The following is a 21,406-nucleotide window of genomic DNA, read 5'->3' on the forward strand; positions in this document are numbered from 1 at the left end:
AAGACTCTGGGTGGCCTCTACTTTGGGCTCGCCGTCTCTGAAACCGCCAACTACCCTAGCCCTATGTCAGCTTGTATTATTATTGCGTACAAAGTGGCCAGGCCGATCACACCTAAGGCGCCTCAATATGTTCGAATCCTTTTCTTGACTCTCCCATTGTACTGTGGGTTCAATCTGGGGAACCCTGCCTCGTGGTGGCAATGTTTCACATTACAATGTTATCAATATCACGAGTGATTTCACTAAGTTCAATAAAAATTGTAAGTTTGCTAATAAACGTCATTTTAGAGCGAGCAATGCATGCAATGAATAATGTTATCAGGCAACTCCCTTTTACTAGGCTTAACACAAAAGGCAAGCTGAGCCGTCTTAGTACTCTCCACATACTGAATAAAAGGTTCTTGGAAATTTTAAACATGAAAGTAATTTTCATTCACAAGCTGATTCCTTAACCTATACAACAAATTATGATAAACAATTCTAATTCTCAAAAACTTCGTAAACCGCCTTTATCCAGAGGAGGTCGGAATTGAAGCAAAATAACTTCTGTCACTATAAGCGAACCAGAAAACCGATGCGTATCTACTGACAGATATGAAAATACACAATCTGAGTACTGTGACTAAGAGATGATACTCAAATATTTGGTACACGCAGTATCACTACCTCCCACCGCCCATGCACCTCTTTGCTGCCTTATAGAAATGGCAAATGCCTTCCTGTCTTCAAGTAAATTGTTACCATGTTGCAATTTTCGGACCGTTTCCTGTAATCTTTCGAGTACAGAACCATTTCCTTTATCGGCAGTAATCTGCCATAAACTATGTGCCCGACTACCGATATGGTCAAGATGGACATTAATACGAAGTAACTTAGTACGTGATGGGGAACTACTCTGCAAAAATTGTAAATTACAAGATTTTAAACATAGCTGCACTTCAGCAACTGTGCACGCAAGAACTTCAATGGATTAGATGTAACAACAGTCGAGTTGCAAAATACACGTTCATTAATCCTTGACTATTTTTGGACAGTTTTAAAACTATATTCTTCAGGAGGCACTGTACAATTGCGTGTGGATCAGAGATAAGCCAACCGGTGTAGCCTAGCGGTTCTAGGCGCTTCAGCATGGAACCGCGCGACCGCTACGGTCGCAGGTTCGAATCCTGCCTCGGGCATGGATGTGTGTGATGTCCTGAGGTTAGTTAGGTTTAAGTAGTTCTAAGTTCTAGGGGACTGATGACCTCATGTGTTAAGTCCCATAGTGCTCCGAGACATTTAAACCATTTTTGAACCAGAGATGATATTATTACAATCAGCAAAATTACAGGAAGTGCTTACAAATAATTTTAGTGGCGCATGCTCACGCAGAGTCACATATTATCTATATCCGATGAACGGGTCGTTGACTCTGTTTAGTACACGTGCGTGTCAGCTACATAATCTACTCTAAGGCTATGTCTTAAAACTTTTTAAAATGCCACACATTTGACAGTGGATCCAACAATGTGTAGTGTGCCACTTGAATGATTTGTGTATATATTACACTTAAACATAAAGCGTGGCATCTGATATCATAGAGCGTAAGTATGCCACGTACAGAGTTAGTGACATGTGAGATCTGGCTGAAGAGTAGAGGCACTAGCCTAAGGTCGCCTCTGGTTGATGGTGCTCCTGCGCGTCCTCTATGCGCATAGCTGTAATGAGCCGCATGTGTGATTTCACAAGTATATATTCATTACTAAAGTTAACATATCAACACAAAAGTTGAAAAGAGGAAAGGATAAAAAAATGTCCCGTTAAAATTATATCGCTTAGAAAGAGCCCACAAGAACAGGTAAACATAGCAAACTCTTCACAACATGTGTAAAACGGACGAGAAGCACTTGTGCGTCAATAGGCAACTGTAACAAACATAAGTCTCGAAGCAAAAACGGTTCAAGGAAATATTATCAATGTAGAAGATACTCAGGAGTTGACGTATTAAATTAACCCCTGACATGAAGAAATACTATAAAATGACACGATGTGACGGAGAAACCGCAAATATTGAAAGATAAATGCAACTGGGGAAAAAGAAGGGGGAGGGGGGAAGGGGAGGTAGTCATCATTTGTGAAGCGTCATGCAAAGGGATCGTGGTGATCTATCCTTCACTTTCCCCAGTTTGTATTTGTCTTTTAATTTTTGCAGTTTCTCCATCACAGTGTGTCCTTTATGAAGTGGGTCAACTTGCCACTTCGAGTTTTGGCGCCCTTTTACATTGACGATGTTTCCTTGAAGCGTTTTTGCTTCGGCACTCACGTCTGTTGCAGTTCTTTATTCGCGTCCAAGTGCTTCTTGTGCGTTTTTTTCATATATTGTAAAGAGTTTGATGTTTACCTGTGTCTTTGGGCTCCTCATAAGCCATATGAAATGATGGTAGACTTTTTTACCCCTACCCTCCCCTCTTTTCAACTTTTTAGTTAGTATGTTAATGGTAGTAATGAATGCGTACTTGTGAAATCACACGTGCTGCTCATTGCGTTACGTGCATACAGGACATGAAGGAGCGCCACCTGACAGGGGCGACCTAAGGCTAGTGCTTCTAGTCGTAAGCCAGATGGCACATGTCACTAGCTCTGTACATGGCATACTTGCGCTCTGTAGCACCCGATAACGCGTTTTATATTTAAATGTTATAAATGTATAAATATTTCTAGGGGAACACTACACATTGTTAGATCCATTGCCAAAGGTGTGGTATTATAAATAATTTCAAGACGAAGCCCTAGAGTTGAGAGCTATTACTTATAAATCATGTATTTTAAATGGTGATTAAGTGGATGACACGCGCAAGTCCTAGACAGTCAATGAATCCTGCATCAGATAAAGACACTATGTGATTCTACATGAGTATGCTTCAAAAATAATTTGTAAATATTTCCTGTAATTTCACCTATTGCAATCTCATCATCTCTGTTCCACATACAGTGTCGTAATATTAATTTTGTTCTTAATATGACAATTTTAAAACTGTGAAAACCACGGTCATTGTATAATAAAGTTGTATTTTGCAAATAGTTGGCTGTTATTTCTAGTCCACTGAAATTCTAAATTAGCTTGCACGCTGGCGAGAGACTACTGACAATCAAGAATTGCGTCTCTTATCTCGCCAGTGGTGTGGCTGGTATGTTGGACAGTTGAATGCACTCCACATACACTTACTTATTTCAGGAATGCTTCCGTCAACATTACCCCCACAGATTTCTAATTCATAGGCCAGTTGTTCTTTTTTTTGAGATGCCAAGGTCCTACAATGATACAGGTTTCCATGGTGAGGATGTAGCTGTTAATTAAATTCTACAAAAATATACATGGTTAACACTTGTTATAAGGATTGTCAGTCTGGTGCTGGAAGGCGCGGAAGTTGAATGCGCGCCAGGGGGTATGAACCTGGACACCCACTAGGGGTCTCTCTGCTCTGGTGCGCGCCTGCGCCGCTAGCCTCGCCGTGCGAGTGCGCCACTCTCCGTACCACGTGAAGTCCGCGGCCAATCGCGTTTCCCACGGTCAGGTACTTAGGAGGCCACGCAGCGCTACCCCGGCTCCTACGTGATCGCCGCCGACCTCAACATCCATAGTCGTTCCGCCGCCCAGTTACGGCGGTGGCATCGGTTCCTCTCCTCCCTTCAAGGCGACCTGATCTCCATCCCCCAGCACACCCGTCCTGAATCCAACTCCACTCGCGATGTTATCCTTTCCTCCCCCAACCTCCTTGGCCGCATAACGGTGGATGTCCTGGAGCCTATTGGTAGCGACCATCTCCCTGTCCTCCTCACCGTTTCAGACGGTCGTCGCCCCCACCCTGACCCTCGTAATGACCCTCCCCCAAGTACATCCATGAGTATTCCCGTGCCAACTGGAATGCCTACCGGGATACCCCTTCCACCTGGGTCGATAACCACCCCTTCACCTACTACCACCCTGACGATGTAACCCATGCCGCCTCCTTTCTCCAGCAGACCTTGTCTGAGGCCGTGGAGGCCCACGTCCCTACTGTCGCCATCCACCCCCACCGTCCTACCTTACCCCCACAGGCCGTCCTCCTCCTCCGTGAATCCCACCGTCTCTACCATGCCTTCCTCTGCACGCGTGACCCAGACACACTACGACGCCGCCGGCAACTCCAGCGACACATTCGTAATTTGCTCGCGGCTAAGAAACGCCGGGACTGGCGACAGACATGCACCCATTTAAATGCTACCCTACCTATCAACTCGTCCAAGTTCTGGTCAGCCTTCCGTCGCCTTACCGGAATTAAACCCTCCCCCTACTATCCTCTTCTCCATGATAATCACCACTTCCCTGACTCCCATAGTAAGGCCAATAACTTTGCCTCTTACCTCTCCAATGTCTGTTCCATCCCCGATGATCCCCAGTTCGATTCTCCCTCTTCCTGGATGCCCGCAATCGAACTGACACCTCTGTCCCTCCCCTCACTCCTGGTTTCCAGTACTTGGACATCATTGCACACAGAGAACTCAATGCCCCTATCACTACACAGGATCTCATTGCTACACTCCGCACGAAACGCAACACCGCTCCTGGTCACGATCGTGTCACCTACTGTCACCTTCGTGAAGCTCCTGTCTCTTTCCTCTCCACCCTGGCCAGGCTCTACAATGTAGTCCTGTCCACCGGTTACTACCCCGACCTGTGGAAAACCTCCCGTATCCTAATGTTCCTTAAACCTGGCAAACCGCCGTCCGCCGTCTCCTCCTACCGTCCCATCAGCCTTACCTCGGTCTTCAGCAAGGTCCTTGAATCTATCCTCACCTGACGCATCCACCAGCATCTCCACCAGCACCGCCTCTTTCCCGTTACCCAGTGTGGCTTTCGGCCGCCTTCTCTTCCGACGAACTTCTCCTTCACCTCACTCATCTCCTTTCTGAGCAGCTTAATTCCCGTCGCTCCGCAATCTTCCTCTCCCTGGACCTCGAACGAGCTTATGACTGCGTACGGCATTCCGGTCTCCTCTTCAAGCTTCAAACCTTCGCCCTTCCCATTAACTACGTCCGTCTGATCAGCTCCTTTCTCTCCCGCCGTCCTTCCTATGTCACCATCCATAACACAGGTTCCTACACCTTTTTCCCTTCCGCCAGTGTGCCCCAAGGCTCCGTCCTCTCCCCCCTTCTGTACCTTTTATACACGGCGGACATGCCGCCGCCGTCATCCCCCATCCACCTTCTCCAGTTCGCCGATGACACTGCCTTCCTTGCCCTTGCCCCCACCCTGCAGCGCTCCCAACACCTTCTCCAATCCCATCTTGACCGGTTCACTGCTTGGTGCAACCAGTAGTTGCTCAAGGTCAATCCCTCCAAAACCCAGGCGATCATTGTAGGCAAAACCACCCCTTCGTTCCGCCTCACCATTTATGGCCATCTTATTGCCCTCACTCCCACCCTTAAGTAACTTGGCGTCACCCTTGACCGTCGCCTCTCCTGAACTCCCCATCTCCAGACAATCCAAGCCAAGGCACGCTCCCGACTCCGTCTCCTCAAGCTCCTTTCCGGCCGTACGTGGGGTCTGGACCCCTCCACCATCCTCCACAAATATAAATCCCTCATCCGCCCTATCCTTTGTTACCCCCATCTGGCCTGGATCTCCGCCCCCCCTCTACCTTTTATAAATCCCTCCAAATCCTTGAACGCCATGCTCTCCGCCTCGCCTATCGCATCCGTCTCCCCTCCCCCATGCGGAGCCTGTACGATCTCATCCCCTTCCCTCACCTCCTCCTGTTCCTTGAAAGGATACGGATCCTGTACACCTCCCGCAAACTCCATCCTCCTCATCTGCTTGTCTCACCCATCCTCTCCCACCCCCGACCGCTGCCGCGCCTGTATTCCCATGTCCCAACCCGCTCTCCATCTCTCCACCCTCCTTAACCTCTCCCAAGGTGGCTTCCGCCAGCTCCTCCTCCCTGATGGTGTCCTCCTCCCCACCATCTACCCCTCCTATCAACTTTGATTCTCCCCCCCTTCCAGAGTCCTTTCCTTTAGGCACCCTCCCTCCTTTCCTTTTCCTTTTCCCCCGTCCCCTCGCTCCACCCCTCCCCCTTTCTCCCTTCCCCCTGTCTCCCCTGCCCATGGCATCTGCTCTCCCATCTCCCTCCCTCCCCCTCTCCTCCTCTCTTGGCAGGTCCCCGGACTCGTACACGGTTAGTGAACAATCACGCGCTGGAGATCAATGCCTCATGTTCTGTGTGTGCCGTCATTTTATGCTTAAGTGGTTCAGTGTTATTCGTTTTGTGCACCTGCGTTCACGTGTGACAATTTTCGTTTCTGTCTATGTCCAAGTGTCTGAACAATTTTATCTTGGACTCTACGCCCGTGAACGGCACCTTGTATTTTAAAATGTGTTGTCTCTGTTTATATGTCCACCATGTTTTTTCTCTAAATGTCTTCATTTGTATATCTACGTTTCTCTGCGGCCAACGAGCTATGTCGTATGCTGCTGCAGGCCTGCCTGTACTACAGGTTTTAAAATAACAATAAAGAAAAAAAAAAGCTACCCCGGCCTCCCACCACCAGGTCGACACCATCCTCCAGAACGAAACCTTTGTCCAGCCCCACCATGCTAAGTGCACCTCTCCCTATATCCTTCACCACACTGATGCTCCTGGTCCTCGAGTGCAGGGTGGAGTCATTGGCCACCTTAAGCATGTCCCTGTCCAGCCACAACCCCTCCTCAATGACCCCATCGAACACCTTATCCTCAGCGTCTTCTTCCCCTCCATCACCATTACCTGCGCCACCATCTATGTCCACTTCACTGCTCCTCTCCCCTATAACTTCATCTCCCACATCGACCACACCTTCTCCACCTATGTGATTGCTGCTGACATCAGCATCCACAGCCTATCCCCTGCTGCCCTTCGGCGGTCGCATCAGTTTCTCTCCACGATCCAAGGTGAACTTGTTCTCCTTCCCCAGCACACACGTCCCGAAAGCGACAGCAACCCGAATGTTGTCATTGCCTCCGCCAACCTCCTTGAGTGTATCGCTGTCGACATTCTTGACCCCACAGGTAGTGACCACCTCCCCGTCCTTCTCACCATAACGTCTGCTCATCACCCCCCTCCAGCTCCCTGCCCTGCACCCCCTCCCAAGGTCGTCCATGACTTCAGTCGTGCCAACTGGGATGCCTACTGGGAATCATTCGCCACCTTGGTCGAAAGCCACCCTTTTACCCATCACCATCCTGATGATATCGTCCATGCCTCGTCCTTCCTTCACAAGGCTGTGGAGGCCCATGTTCGTACTAAAACTGTCCAACTCCCCCATCCCTCTCTCCCTCCATTGGCTGTCCTCCTCCTCCTCTGCAAATTCTCCCGCTTCTATCACTCCTTCCTGCACAGTCGTGACAGGGATACACTCCAACACCACCGGCAAACACAGCGAAATGTATGGAACCTTATTACAGCAAAGAACCGCTGGGACTGGCGCCAAACCTGTACATGACTCACAACGTCACCCTCCCTATCAACTCCTCTAAGTAATGGTCTGCCTTCCATCGCCTTACTGGTTCTCATTCTGCACCCCATTACCCCCTTGTCCATAACGACTGCCCTCTTCCTGACAACCTCAGTAAGGCGAACCACTTTGCTTCTACCTTCCTGAGGACTTCTCCATCCATGATGATCTCCACTTTCATTATTCTCTTTCCCCCACCATCATGGAACGCGCAAATGCCTCGGTCACTCCACTTGCTCCTAGACTCCAGTACTTGGGGCAGTTGCCCCCCTCTGACATCAACACTCCAATCACAGCACAAGACGTTAAACTTATCCTCCAGTCCAAATGCAACACGACCCCTGCTCACAACTGTGTCACCTACCGCCACCTTCCTGACTGTCCTTGCCAATCTCTATAACGTCACCCTCTCTATCGGCTTCTACCCCGACCTGTAGAAGACTTCCTACATCCTCTTATTCCTCAAACCCAACAAACCCCTTTCTGTCGCCTCTTCCTATTGTCCCAGCTTCTTCATCTCCATCTTCAGTAAGGTCTTTGAATCCATCTTCTTCCATCATATCCATCAGCACCTAAATCAACACCACCTCCTTCTCTGCCAAAGACAAACTCCTTAACCTCGTCCACCTTCTCTACCTCCAGCTTAACGTCACTCCACCATGTTTGTTTCCCTCGACCTCCAAAATGTCTATGACCATGTGTGGCACGCCTATCAATTTTGTCCATCTGGTCACTTCCTTCCTCTCATGCTGTCCTTCCTATGTTACCCTCCACAACATCAACTCCCGTATCTTTTATGCCACTACTGGTATCACCCAGGGCTATCCTCTCCCCTTTCCTTTATCTCCTGTACACTGCCAATATGCCCAAGCCACCCCCAGTGTCCACCGTCTCCAATATGCTGATAATGACACCGCCTTCTTGGCTCTCTGTCCTACCCTTCAATGGTCCCAATGCACCATCCAAACCCACCTTGACCAGTTCACCAATTGGTGTAGCCAGTGGTTCCTTCTTCTCAACTCCTCCAAAACTCAGGCGATCATCATAGGCCGCACCACCTGCTCCTTCTGTCTCCATGATTCCTACCTCACCATTTATGGCCATCCCATCCAGCTCACCCCTGCGCTGAGATACCTTGGTCTCACCCTCGACCGCCACCTCACCTGGACCCCTCACCTTCTGATCGTCCAGCAGGAAGACCATTCCCACTTCTGCCTACTGAAACTCCTGTCTGGCTGGACATGGTGATTTCATCCTTCCACCATCCTCCACACCTACAAATCCTTCATCCATCATGTCCTCTGTTATGCCAGTGTTGCCTGGATCTCCACCCCCACCCACTTTTACAAGGCCCTCCAACTCCTCGAACACTATGTGCTCCACCTTGCCTTCCAGATCTGCCTTCCTTCCCTCACACAGCTCCTGTATGACCTCATCCCTTCCCCCACCTCCTCCTTTTCCTCCAACATCTCTGTATACTTTACACTGTCCACAGGCTTGTTTCCCCCCACCCCCTGGTTTTCTCCTTCCTCTCCACCCGCTGCCTGTTGCTTGCCTCTATCGCTGTATCCCTCCCTCTCTCCATCTCCTTCGTCAGGACAGTGTCCACACCTCCCCCTCCTGGATGTTGAACTTCGCCGTGACATCTACCTTTCCTTCCAACTGTAAGCTGGCCTTGTCCCCCCCCCCCTCCTCCCCAGGGCCCCTTTTACCCTTTTTCCTCTCCCCTCTCAACTCGACCCAGAAGAAAACAGAACTATCAGGATAGCTGAAATACAGTATTAATTTTTGCTTTGCAACTCAGTACTGCAGGTGAATCAACTTAGTAATCCGGCGACAGTAATTACAAATATCTGACATGCCGAGCATTACAAATCAACCTTGTTAACCACTTTCTTCAACACAATGCTATCTTTTCTCTGAGGAAACCAGTCCTCATTCGTTGCAGAAGTTGAGCAACATCAATAAGTCCAGGCTGCCATCCTTTCTAACACAGTTCCATATAACTAGTGCTGCTTGATAATTAACACCAGTGTAGATCAAAGTCTGCCAAGTGGGCTTACACACAAGATTACTCCCGTTGTTGTAAGCAGCCAGGAGACACGAGAAAAACTGTCGGTAGTCACTGCAGCCGGCAACTTCTACTCGCCAACGGAGCAGCTTAAATCGCCTTCACCGGCCACTGAAGTCAGAGGATTCTTTGAGATAGGATAGGCGAGAGTAACAGCCATCTATACACGAACTCGTAAAGATCCCTAATGCTACCCCTACTATCATATTGTACGTTGCGAGCTATCTACCTCAGCTATGATTATGGTTAAGAGAATATTCACTGAAGCAATATCTTGTACGTATAGCTGTACAGTGCTCAGTCTCTAAAACGGTAGCTGCTTTCAAAATCAGTTCCAAATTTGTTTCAAAGGCTACTACTCTACATGAGCGGATAATTGTCACAATTAAGCAACGAACCTTAACCCTCCATTGTTACATGTCTTCTGGAAAGATGGTGTAGCCATTGTCATGTACTTCCGTAATATCAAGTGACATTAACAATGAAACAAGAGAAAGTGCCTGAGCAGATTCGAACGAACTGTCAGTGACAAGAATCTAAGTTTTGTTCGTTATCTCGGTATCAAACAAATTGGGAAGGGAAGGGGGGGAGGGAGGAAATTAAGAAAACAATGAACTAGCATGTTAATATGTATTTGATATTGTAGATATGGAGATGAAAAATGGATGAATGTGCACTACTGCACATTTTCCAATGCCTTCTAATTTGCTGCTGATTCAAAATATATTCATTCTTTCTTGTGAATTGACAATCTGATTTATTACTTCGTGGTATCGATGTATTAGCCTTTTATCCATATCATCTCCACGTTTTTGGGTATTCTTGATATTCTAGTTCTGTATGACACAAGACAGGACGAAGATACATTCCGTTGAGCTCCACAGTGTGTAGTATCTTCCAGTTTCTTGACATTTTAGCCAAGGGCTTATGTATACATTCTTTGTTTTGTTCAAATAAGCTTTCGCCGCAAGATGAACAGGATAATTGTGCAACTCGTTTGCATTTTTCAGCGCTGCTCTCGGCCCTTAGTTTGAAGTCGTTCCTTAGATCGACTTCTGGTAGCGCTGCCCCACTGGGGGCTGGATGGAGCAGGCTGTGAATAGTACAGGGTTATTACAAATGATTGAAGCGATTTCACAGCTCTACAATAACTTTATTATTTGAGATATTTTCACAATGCTTTGCACACACATACAAAAACTCAAAAAGTTTTTTTAGGCATTCACAAATGTTCGATATGTGCCCCTTTAGTGATTCGGCAGACATCAAGTTCCTCCCACACTCGGCGCAGCATGTCCCCATCAATGAGTTCGAAAGCATTGTTGATGCGAGCTCGCAGTTCTGGCACGTTTCTTGGTAGAGGAGGTTTAAACACTGAATCTTTCACATCACTATGCGTGAAACTTGCCCGCACGCGTTCAACCGTTTCTTCACTCACTGCAGGCCGACCCGTTGATTTCCCCTTACAGAGGCATCCAGAAGCTTTAAACTGCGCATATCATCGCAGTTGGTGTATCTTTGTTGAACTTGTCCTGAAGTGTCCTTTCACTGTTATGACTGACTGACGTGAATGCATTTCAAGCACGACATACGCTTTCTAGGCTCCTGTCGCCATTTTGTCTCACTGCGCTCTCGAGCGCTCTGGCGGCAGAAACCTGAAGTTCGGCTTCAGCCGAACAAAACTTTATGAGTTTTTCTACGTATCTGTAGTGTGTCGTGACCATATGTCAATGAACGGAGCTACAGTGAATTTATGAAATCGCTTCAATCATTTGTAATAGCCCTGTAATGAGGACGTTGTGAGCTGTCCATGAAGTTCTTAATGTTGGTGGTGCAGTTGAGAATGGTAATATTGCTGGCGATATTGGCACACAGTGATCGTTCACTCGCTTTCGGAATTCGTGCTGAGTGAGCCTGTTAAATTTTCGTAATATTCTGTTTTCATACTAATGAAGTAGTCTGAATAGTCATTGCGATTATGTGACATCGAGAATGTCATCTTAATTTTTTGACCTTAGGAAGGCCATTCCTCTCTTAAATTTCAACTGGTGTTGTATTTGTCATTAAATATTTGCGTTAACCGCCACCAGAACAATGGTAGAGAGCTAAATGGAGCAGTATCATTTTCGACCCATGGCGCCATGCTCGTCTCGTGAGGTTAGTTGCCGGTTAAGATGTGTATTACTTCAATTTTTTTTCTTTTTTCTCTGTAAATAGACAGAACGAAATTCAGTAAGAAAACCTTTGAATCGCGTCAACTAAAAAATCAGCCAGTTCTTATTTTTAATCATTAACCTTCTTCTGTAGTGCACTAGACTTCCTTCAATATCAGTTTGTTATTTTTACAATTTTTATTGTTATTTCTTCCCTCGCAAGAGCTCTCCATTAACCAGTTGCATACCGATGCACATCACCGGTGAATCTGGAGCACTGGAATGTTGGAAGTTTCACCAAACAGAATACACACATTTAGCTGTGCATCACATTTGCTAGGCTATAGGAAAAGCACAATAATAAAACACAACGGTAGGCCGATGAAGCTGTCAGGGCTCTGTCATCAAGGGGTTAACGTAACAGAAAATACTTCAGACAAATTCACGTCGCAGTACATTAGTCCACAAACAATACATAGTATAAAGTTTACCACAGCTACAGATAGCTACGAATTTGTGACCGCAACAATGGTTTACCATTGGCTCAGCTGCTGGTTGTAGTGTTACAATGTAAATGGAAGAATTTGTTTCATAACTTTGTTCTGCTGTTGTTCGAATGAGTTATGCCCATGGATAAATTAGAGATACTTCTTGCTTTTGTTTACATAGCTACTTAAGCTAACATGGAAATTCAGGATAAGTAATAAAGTGCGTGTTTCACTTGTATCTTTCCATTTCGAAAATAATTCAGAAGAAACTTCCTCGCTGATTAAAACTGTGTGCCGGACCGAGACTCGAACTCGAGTTCGAGTCTCGGTCCGGCACACAGTTTTAATCAGCCAGGAAGTTTCATATCAGCGTACTCTCCGCTGCAGAGTGAAAGTCTCATTCTGGAAACATTCCCCAGGCTGTGGCTAAGCCATGTCTCCGCAATATCCTCTCTTTCAGGAGTGCTAGTTCTGCAGGTTCGCAGGAGAGCTTCTGTAAAGTTCGGAAGGTAGGAGACGAGGTACTGGCAGAAGTAAAGCTCTGAGGACGGGGAGTGAGTCGTGCTTGGGTAGCTCAGGTGGTAGAGCACTTGCCCGCGGAAGGCAAAGGTCACAAGTTTGAGTCTGGGTCCGGCACACAGTTTTAATCAGCCAGGAAGTTTCATATCAGCGCACACTCCGCTGCAGAGTGAAAATCTCATTCTAGAATTCATAAGCCTTTTGGCAACCTCGATCCAGTTCCTCGCCGAGATAGTGGCCTGCTTTACGGATACCAAGCAATAACATACAGTCACCACACAAAAAGGATGCCGGGAAGATTCTAAAAAACCATCAATGACACGGATTTGGATTCATTTCATTATTTAGGTAATAAGAAAGGTGGGGGGGGGGGCATTACGAAAGCAATGAACAAGCCACTTAGTATACATCATATTTATAGATCTCCCGCGCGGTGTAGCCGTCCGGTCTTGGGTGCCTTGCCATGGTTCGCGTGGCTCCCGCCGACGGAGGTTCGAGTCCTTCCTAGGGCATGTATGTGTATGTTGTCCTTAGCGTAAGTTACTTTAAGTTAGATTAAGTAGTGTGTAAGCCTAGGGACCGATGACCTCAGCAGTTTGGTCCCATAGGAACTTACCAGAAATTTCCAATTTATAGATTTCCTCGGAAAAACGCATGAAAGTGCAAAACAGAGAATTTCCCACATCTACAGTATAGTTTCTGTGCCAATAACCGTAATTTTCAGGTCCTTCCGAATCCCCAAATGAAATGATTACTGCATGGCATTGAATAATTAGTTAACTGTGTGTTTTTCCTCCTTCTGTCTCACCCAACATTCTTCTGTGTTCTCATTGTAGTCGTGAAATATTGTTTGTCTGTGCACAAAACTGCATGCAGATAGTTAATTATGATGTGCAAAGTGTTTGATATCCTACTGTCTCGTGACGTGTGAGGCAAGGTTGATTTCCTGTTAATTTTTATTCCACTGAAATAAGCTTTCGTTGTGAAGTGCCAGTGTAAGTTTTTATTGGTTTATACTTTGTTTAAATTGTAACCATGATGGAAAATTATATACCTCAGTAATTCCTACGCCGTATGCTGCGTAACCGGAAACTAATATCACTATCCCCGCTATCGCTGCCCTGAAATTGTATAACTCTGGCGTTAAAAGCTCCCTTCCTCGCTGGAAACACCCGTGTGGGCCCAAGGGGTAGAATAGGCTCGAGGTGTCCCTGTCTGTCGTAAGAGGCGACTAAAAGGAGTCTCACACTTTTCGGCCCTGTAAATTCAGGTCCTATTTTATGGTTTGACCTGCCACTTTCCAAATTCTACAGAAGTATGGGTCATATGGGGAAGGACACCTTACGTGGTGCATGAGTCATCCATAGTGCCCTCAGATTCGGTCTCCTGAACCTCTTGTCATGGCTTTGCATCTCCACCTGCAATTTGTGTGAGGACACTTTCCAGGGTATTTCGTCTTCTTCTGTTGTCTCCTGTCCTCTCTCGCCCCCATGACAATACTGGATTTCTCTGCGCCCAATATTCAGCACGGTAGCCAGTCCGTCATATACCCATCCGATGGTAGCCCCTTGACAACACAGGGATCGCACTGCTGATGCCTGAGCGGTAAACTCCTCATGTATGCCAAGGAGTAGATGCCTGTCTTACTGGGACCTCATGACTCCCAGCAATGGCCATCATGCCTCTGCTCTGTCTGGGTGGTGCCAGTGAGGAGAGCCCCTGATCAGAGCGAATGGCATCAGGGCAGATGACCCATAATGAAGTGGACAAAGTCATCTCTTGCTGGTGACCGTATGACGCCAGCAGTCTCTAAGAACGGCAAGATCGTGTGCAATGCTGACGGATATGATCCTAAATCGTTTCCCTCCATAGCTACACCATGGGAGGAAAGAAGAGAGTCATATTCGCCTCAGAAGCCTGTAGCAGAATGGATGGGGTCTTCTTTCTACCTACAAAGCCTCAATTTTTTGTTGAACATCTTGAGGATAAGTTTGGGAAAGTGACACAGCTGTCCAAGATGAGAAGCGATGCGATGCAGTCTTTATTCAGACAGCATCCTTAGCTCAATCCCGAGTGTTACTCGCTCGTGACCAGCTGGATGGTATTCCTTTTTCCGTCACTCCCCATAGAAGCTTCAACGAGGTCCAGGGGATTATTTTCTATCGCAAACTCCTCTAGCAGTCTGACGACAGGCTCCGCGCCAATCTAGAACAGCGGGGTGTTCGTTTCATCTGGCGCGTTTGCAGGGACACAAATACAACAGGATTGTTACTGGTGCCTTCATCTTGGCCTTTGAGGGTGATTCATTGCCTGAAAACGTCAAGGTGACGGTTTACCACTGTGACATTGAACCATACGTCCCTCCCCCTTTGCAGTGCTTTCAGTGCTGGAAATTCGGACATGTCTTCCCAATGCACATGTCGAGACTGCGGACGTCCACTGCATCCAGATACTCTATGTGCGCCTCTTCCTACTTGTATCAACTGTGGAGAGCAGCATTCCACCTACTTGTCAGACTGCACAGTACTCCAAAAGGAGCATAAAACCATGGAGTACGAAATCCTGGACCAGTTGACTTACAAAGAGGCTACACATAAATTTGAACGATTACACCCCATTCTGTTGACGTCCACATATGCTGCAGCTACATTACCATCGCTGTCACAAGTACCAGTCGTACCACACTCTGTGCCACAAACAGTGGCCTTTTGGGCCTCCAGAATACATCCACCCCCTTGGTGGTAGGAGGAAAATCTCCTTCCATTGCTCCCAAAGTACCTACTTCAGGAGAAATCCCCCCCCCCCCAATACAGGTGGCACCAGTCCCCTCCTCCCAGCTGGAGAAGCAACAGCCTCCTCTGGCTCCTGTCTCCCAATGTCTCCACTAATGCCACAGTGGACACTCGCCAGTGGCCAAACGAGCCAAAAGCTACTGGATGAAGAGCTTCGCCGTCTTCCTTGATGTCTGAAGCTACTTTGGAGAAGTCCTCCCTGGAGGCCCCTAAACAGAAGCGAGAGGGCAAGCAAACACAGAAGTCTGCTAAGAAAAAGGACCCTCTGGTGGCCTCAACTCTGCCACTTCCTACTAGTTCTGCACCTAAGGATGAGGTGGAGATCTTACCGTCCCCTGAGGACCTGGATCTGACTGATGCCTCATCCACAATAGGAATGGATAGAAATACTCAATCAGTGGCAGCAGGTGTCCCTGAGGCGTAACCTGCCTCCTTGCATGCTTCATGCCTTCCCAGAATCATGATAACGTCATTCTCCAGTGGAACTGCTGCGGATTTTTCTATCACCTGGCTGAGCTATGGCAACTGTTAAGCTTTACACCTGCTTTCTTCATTGCCCTCCAGGAAACCTCGTTCCTGGCAATGCAGACCCCTGCCCTCCACGGCTGTAGGGGATATTATAAGAACTGTAGCGGCTATAATAGTGTCAGGTGGTGTTTGTGTCTATGTCCTAAACTCAGTATGCAGTGAACCAGTGCCCCTTCAAACCCCTCTTGAAGCTGTGGCTGTCAGAATAAGGACGACACAGGGAATAACTGTCTGCAACGTATAGCTTCCTCCAGATGGTGAAGTACCCCTGAATGCATTGACTGCACTGATTCATCAACTCCCTCAACCTTTCCTACTTTTGGGAGATTTTAATGCCCATAACCCCTTGTGGGTTGGCACCATGTTTACTGGCTGAGGTAGAGATGTCGAAACTTTCCTGTCTCAACTCGACCTCTGCCTCTTAAATACTGGGGCCTCCACACATTTCAGTGTGGCTTATGGCACTTACTACGCCACTGATTTATCCCTCTGCAGCCCAGGACTTCTCCCATCTGTCCACTGGAGAGCCTGTGATGCCTTGTGTGGTAGTGACCTCTTTCCCATCTTCCTGTCACTCCACCAGTGCCATTCCCCTAGATGTCTACCAAGATGGGCTTTAAACAAGGCAGACTGGGAAACTTCCAACTCTGCTATCACTTTTGAATCTCCCCCACATGGTACCATCGATGTGGTAGTTGATCGGTTCACTAGAACGATCGTTTCTGACGCGCAAAGCACGATCCCTTGTTCTTTAGGGTGCCCCCGGCGGAAGTCAGTACCTTGGTCGTCGCCGGAAAGCACTGAGGCCGTTAATGAGCGTCGGCAAGCTCTACAGCGAGATAAGTGGCATCCTACCCTAGAGCACCTAATAGCTTTTAAATGGCTCTGTGCCCACGTTCGCCAGCTTATAAATAGGCGGAAACAGGAATGATGGGAGAGGTACGTCTCGACCATTGGATGCCATATGCCACCTTCACAAATCTGGACGAAGATAAGACTTGTTTGTGGGTACCAGACCCTGACAGATGTCACTGGCATTAACATCAATGGCACTTTGCCCAGCACTATGCTCGATCCTTCGTGTCAGAGAATTATCCCCCAGCATGTCGCACTCTCAAATGGTGGGTGGAACGGAACGCCCTCTCGTTCACTGAACGTCACAGTGAACCCTATAATGCTCCATTTACAGAGTGGGAGCTCGTCAGCTTTCTTGCACGTTGCCCGACACAGCTCCTGGGCCAGATAGGATCCACAGTCAGTTGATCAAACATCTTTCGTCTGACTACACGCGACATCTCCTCGTCATCTTCAACCATATATGATGCGCTGGCGTTTTTCCATCGCAAAGGGGAAAGGGCACCATCATTCCAGTGCTCAAACCCGGCAAATATCTTCTAGATGTGGGCAGCTGTCGGCCCATCAGCCTCACCAACGTTGTTTGCCAGCTGTTAGAATTTATGGTAAGTCAGCGGTTGTGTTGGGTCCTGGAGTCACGTGGCCTACTGGCTCCATGCCAGGGCGGTTGCCGCCAGGGTCGCTCTACCACTGATAATCTAGTTTCCCTAGAGTCTGCCATCCAAACAGCCTTTTCCACACGCCAACGCCTGGTTGCTTCTTTTTTTTTAAATTTACATAAATCTTACTATACGACCTGGCGACATCACATCCTTGCCACATTACATGAGTCGAGTCTCCGGGGCTCGCTTCCGGTTTTTATTCAAAATTTCCTGTCGCTCCATACTTTCTGTGTCCAAGTAGGTGCCTCCCACAGTTCCCCCCATATGAAGGAGAATGGTGCTTGCAGGGCTCTGTATTGAGTGTATCCCTGTTTCTAGTGGCCATTAACGGTCTAGCACCAATTGTCGGACTGTCTGTCTCACCTTCTCTGTATGCAGACGACTTCTGCATTTCGTATTGCTTCTCCAGTACTTGTGTTGCTGAGTGGCGCTTACAGGGAGCCATCCACAAGGCGCAGTCATGGGTCCTAGACAACGGCTTCCAGTTTTCAGCCGCGAAGTAGCGTTTCATGCACTTCTGTCGGTGTCGAACCATTCATCCGAAACCAGAACTTTACCTTAATGACGATCCACTCAGTATAGTCGAGATATATCGTTTCTTACGACTGGTTTTCGAACCCCGATTGACGTGGCTTCCTCATCTTCGTCGGCTGAAGCGGAAACGGGAGCTTTTAGAACGAGTCCGGTGACCAGCGGCCTGGTGCAGGCCAGAGTCCCTCCATTGAAGGTTAGGCATGCACGACTGCTCTCTAGCTACATAACACACATTCGTAGTTCTCCTAAGCGTCTGAATTACTGTCTCCTTTTCTCACCCACAGCGGTTCATCTCCTGCATCGGAGGCTCAGGTCAGGGCTTATGATTGCGGTTCATGTCTGATCTCTTCTGTCTGAAGTGGGGTCCTTGCCTTTACCACCTATACTCGAGGTCCATTAACGTACACCACCATGGTGTACACCTAGGACCTTTCACATGGTCCTAAGGACTCAATTAACCCTCAGGCTCTCTGCTGTCACTTCCTCTCGATTCTCGACATGTACTGGGACCATGAAGTAGTTTACACCGACTGCTCGATGGCTGATGGTCAGGTTGGCTTCGCGTATGTTCATGGAGGACATATTGAATAGCACTCCTTGCCAGATGGCTGCAGTGTTTTCACTGCAGTGCTGGCAGCCATTTCTCGTGCTCTTGATCCCACCTGATCATGCTCTGACCAGTCGTTTCTTCTCTGTACTGACTCCTTGAGCAGTATGCATGCTATTGACCAGTGCTACCCCCGCCACCCTTTGGTAGCGAGCATCCAAGAGTCGGTCTATGCTCTGGAACGGTTCAGTCGTTCCGTGGTGTTTGTGTGGACCGCAGGTTAATATGGTTCAAATGGCTCTGAGCACTATGGGACTTAACATCTGTGGTCATCAGTCCCCTAGAACTTAGAACTACTTAAACCTAACTAACCTAAGGACATCACACACATCCATGCCCGAGGCAGGATTCGAACCTGCGACTGTAGCGGTCACGCGGTTCCAGACTGAAGCGCCTACAACCGCACGGCCACACCGGCCGGCTGTGGACCGCAGGCCACCTCGCAATCCCAGGAAATCAACTTGCCGATAGGCTGCACAGAAACCGTTTCTGGAGGTCTGCATACCCGACCTGCGATCATTATTACGCCGCAAGGTTTATCTGCTTTGGGAGATGGAATGGCATAATCTCAGTATGCACAACAAATTGCGTGCCATTAAGGAGACTACGAATGTGTGGAAGTTCTCCATGCGGGCCTCTCGCAGGGACTCTGTGGTTCTCTGCTGGCTCCGCATTGGCCATACGTGGCTAACACATGGCTACCTTCTCCGTCGCGAGGACCCACCTTGATGTCACTCTCGCTCACATATGACATCTTGCTGGACTGCCCGCTTTTAGCCCCTCTGCGGCGGACTTTTAACCTACCAGCTCCCCTACCTTCGGTGTTGGGCGACAATGCCTCAATAGCAGATTTAGTTATACGTTTTATTCGTGAGAGGGGGGAGGGGGTTATCGTACCTTCTAAGGGTGGGCATTTAGCCTTCTCCCAGAGGCCGCCACCCTCCCTCCATTTTAAGTCTGTCGAACTTTCTTTGCATTTGTTTGTCTTGGTGGTCGACTTTTCCCTGCATGTGTTCATCTCGCCTTGTCTTTTTGAGGTGGACATTTTAATCTGTTGCAGAGTAGCTGGCTCTTCCTCTTTTATTATTATTGTGATCAGCCAGCCCAGACCATCTGCTTTATGGTTTTAAGGCCTTCTTCTACTTTTCCTTGTGGTGTATGTTTTCCCCATTTTTTTGTTCGTTCCATTCGTTTTTTTTGGGTGTAGTTACCCATTCCTTTTTCCCCTTTTAGTTTCTCAAACGTACTTCAGGTGTTTTTGTACCTTGCGCCTGGCTTGCGTCAGGAAAAAGGGACTGATGACCCTGTAGTTTGGTTTCTGTATACCGCAAATCAACCAACCAACCACGCCGGAAAGCTTTAAAAATGAGCAATTCGAGATTAAATCTAATCGTCTGTCTTTAACATGCATAGCTTGATAGGAAAAGTTAAAAAAGTATCATGAGATATCGCCGCAAAAAGAACATACGCTCTCGCGCCTTCCCTTTGAAAGGCAGTATGAGCCGTGAACGACAAACATTTCTCAACATAGCTGCCCCTAGCACAGGTAAGACTTGGCGACATGGTTGCAAATATTCGGCAACTCTATGACAGTGCATTTACTTCCGCATGTGGGTCCTGAACTGTTCTGCTCATTTCGATTGGCCTTCCCTTTCTACCTAAATTCACTTGGCTTTCCCTTTCTACCTAAATGGTTCAAATGGCTCTGAGCACTATGGGACTTAACTGCTGTGGTCATCAGTCCCCTAGAACTTAGAACTACTTAAACCTAACTAACCTAAGGACGTAACACACATCCAGGCCCGAGGCAGGATTCGAACCTGCGTCCGTAGCGGTCGAGCGGTTCCAGACTATAGCGCGTAGAACCGCTCGGCCACTCCGGCCGGCCTACCTCGATGAATTATGTTTCATAATTCTCACGTAAGATGAGACACTGATAAAGAAAATTTAATGTTTGGTCCCCAAGAAGGCCGTACAACTGTTCTTTCCTTTAACGTTGCATTATGAGCCTCAGTGACGCATTATGCCATGAGAAGGACCTGCTTCCTGGAGCATCTCGTTACATGAGTGGTTCTGCATATGTCTTGCGATGCAAGGGTGGTGTGAGCAGTCATGTCTTATAGCGGTGCAGACAACTGCACTCAAAGTTCTTATTTTCCGTTTCATTTAATGGAACAGCACAATACTAGAAGAAATTCTCTAACAAAATCGAAGAAAACCTTTACACGTTAAGTCTTCGCACTTGCTTGCCTCAGTAAACTGTGTTAAAGGTCATAGATGGCTGCCTAAGGATACCAAGCTGCACCACTATACAAACGTCTCTGAAGAGCTCCGACTCAACAATCAACGATACGAATTTTAGTTTCGTTCGCCACGGACGAGCCATACGTTAGAGGAATAGTTATGAAGTGAACACATGATTAATATAATTCCTGTGTGCTAAATCTCTGTAATATTAATTACACGCTCCCGTATAAGTTTGCTGACAAATGCGCTACATAATTCGTTCCATTCCGCATGGCTTCAAAAATGGGCGAGACTGTTGTTTTAAATCTAATTTAATACCTTAAGTATCGCTTTTGATGAGCATTAATTTCTCCATGAATCCATACATGGATCTCAAAATGCGCAGGGTGCCTGCATTGTTAGAGAGCATGCCCTGCAAGGTATTCACACAGTTTATCG

Source organism: Schistocerca piceifrons, chromosome X (assembly GCF_021461385.2).
Source record: "Schistocerca piceifrons isolate TAMUIC-IGC-003096 chromosome X, iqSchPice1.1, whole genome shotgun sequence".
Lineage (NCBI taxonomy): Eukaryota > Metazoa > Arthropoda > Insecta > Orthoptera > Acrididae > Schistocerca > Schistocerca piceifrons.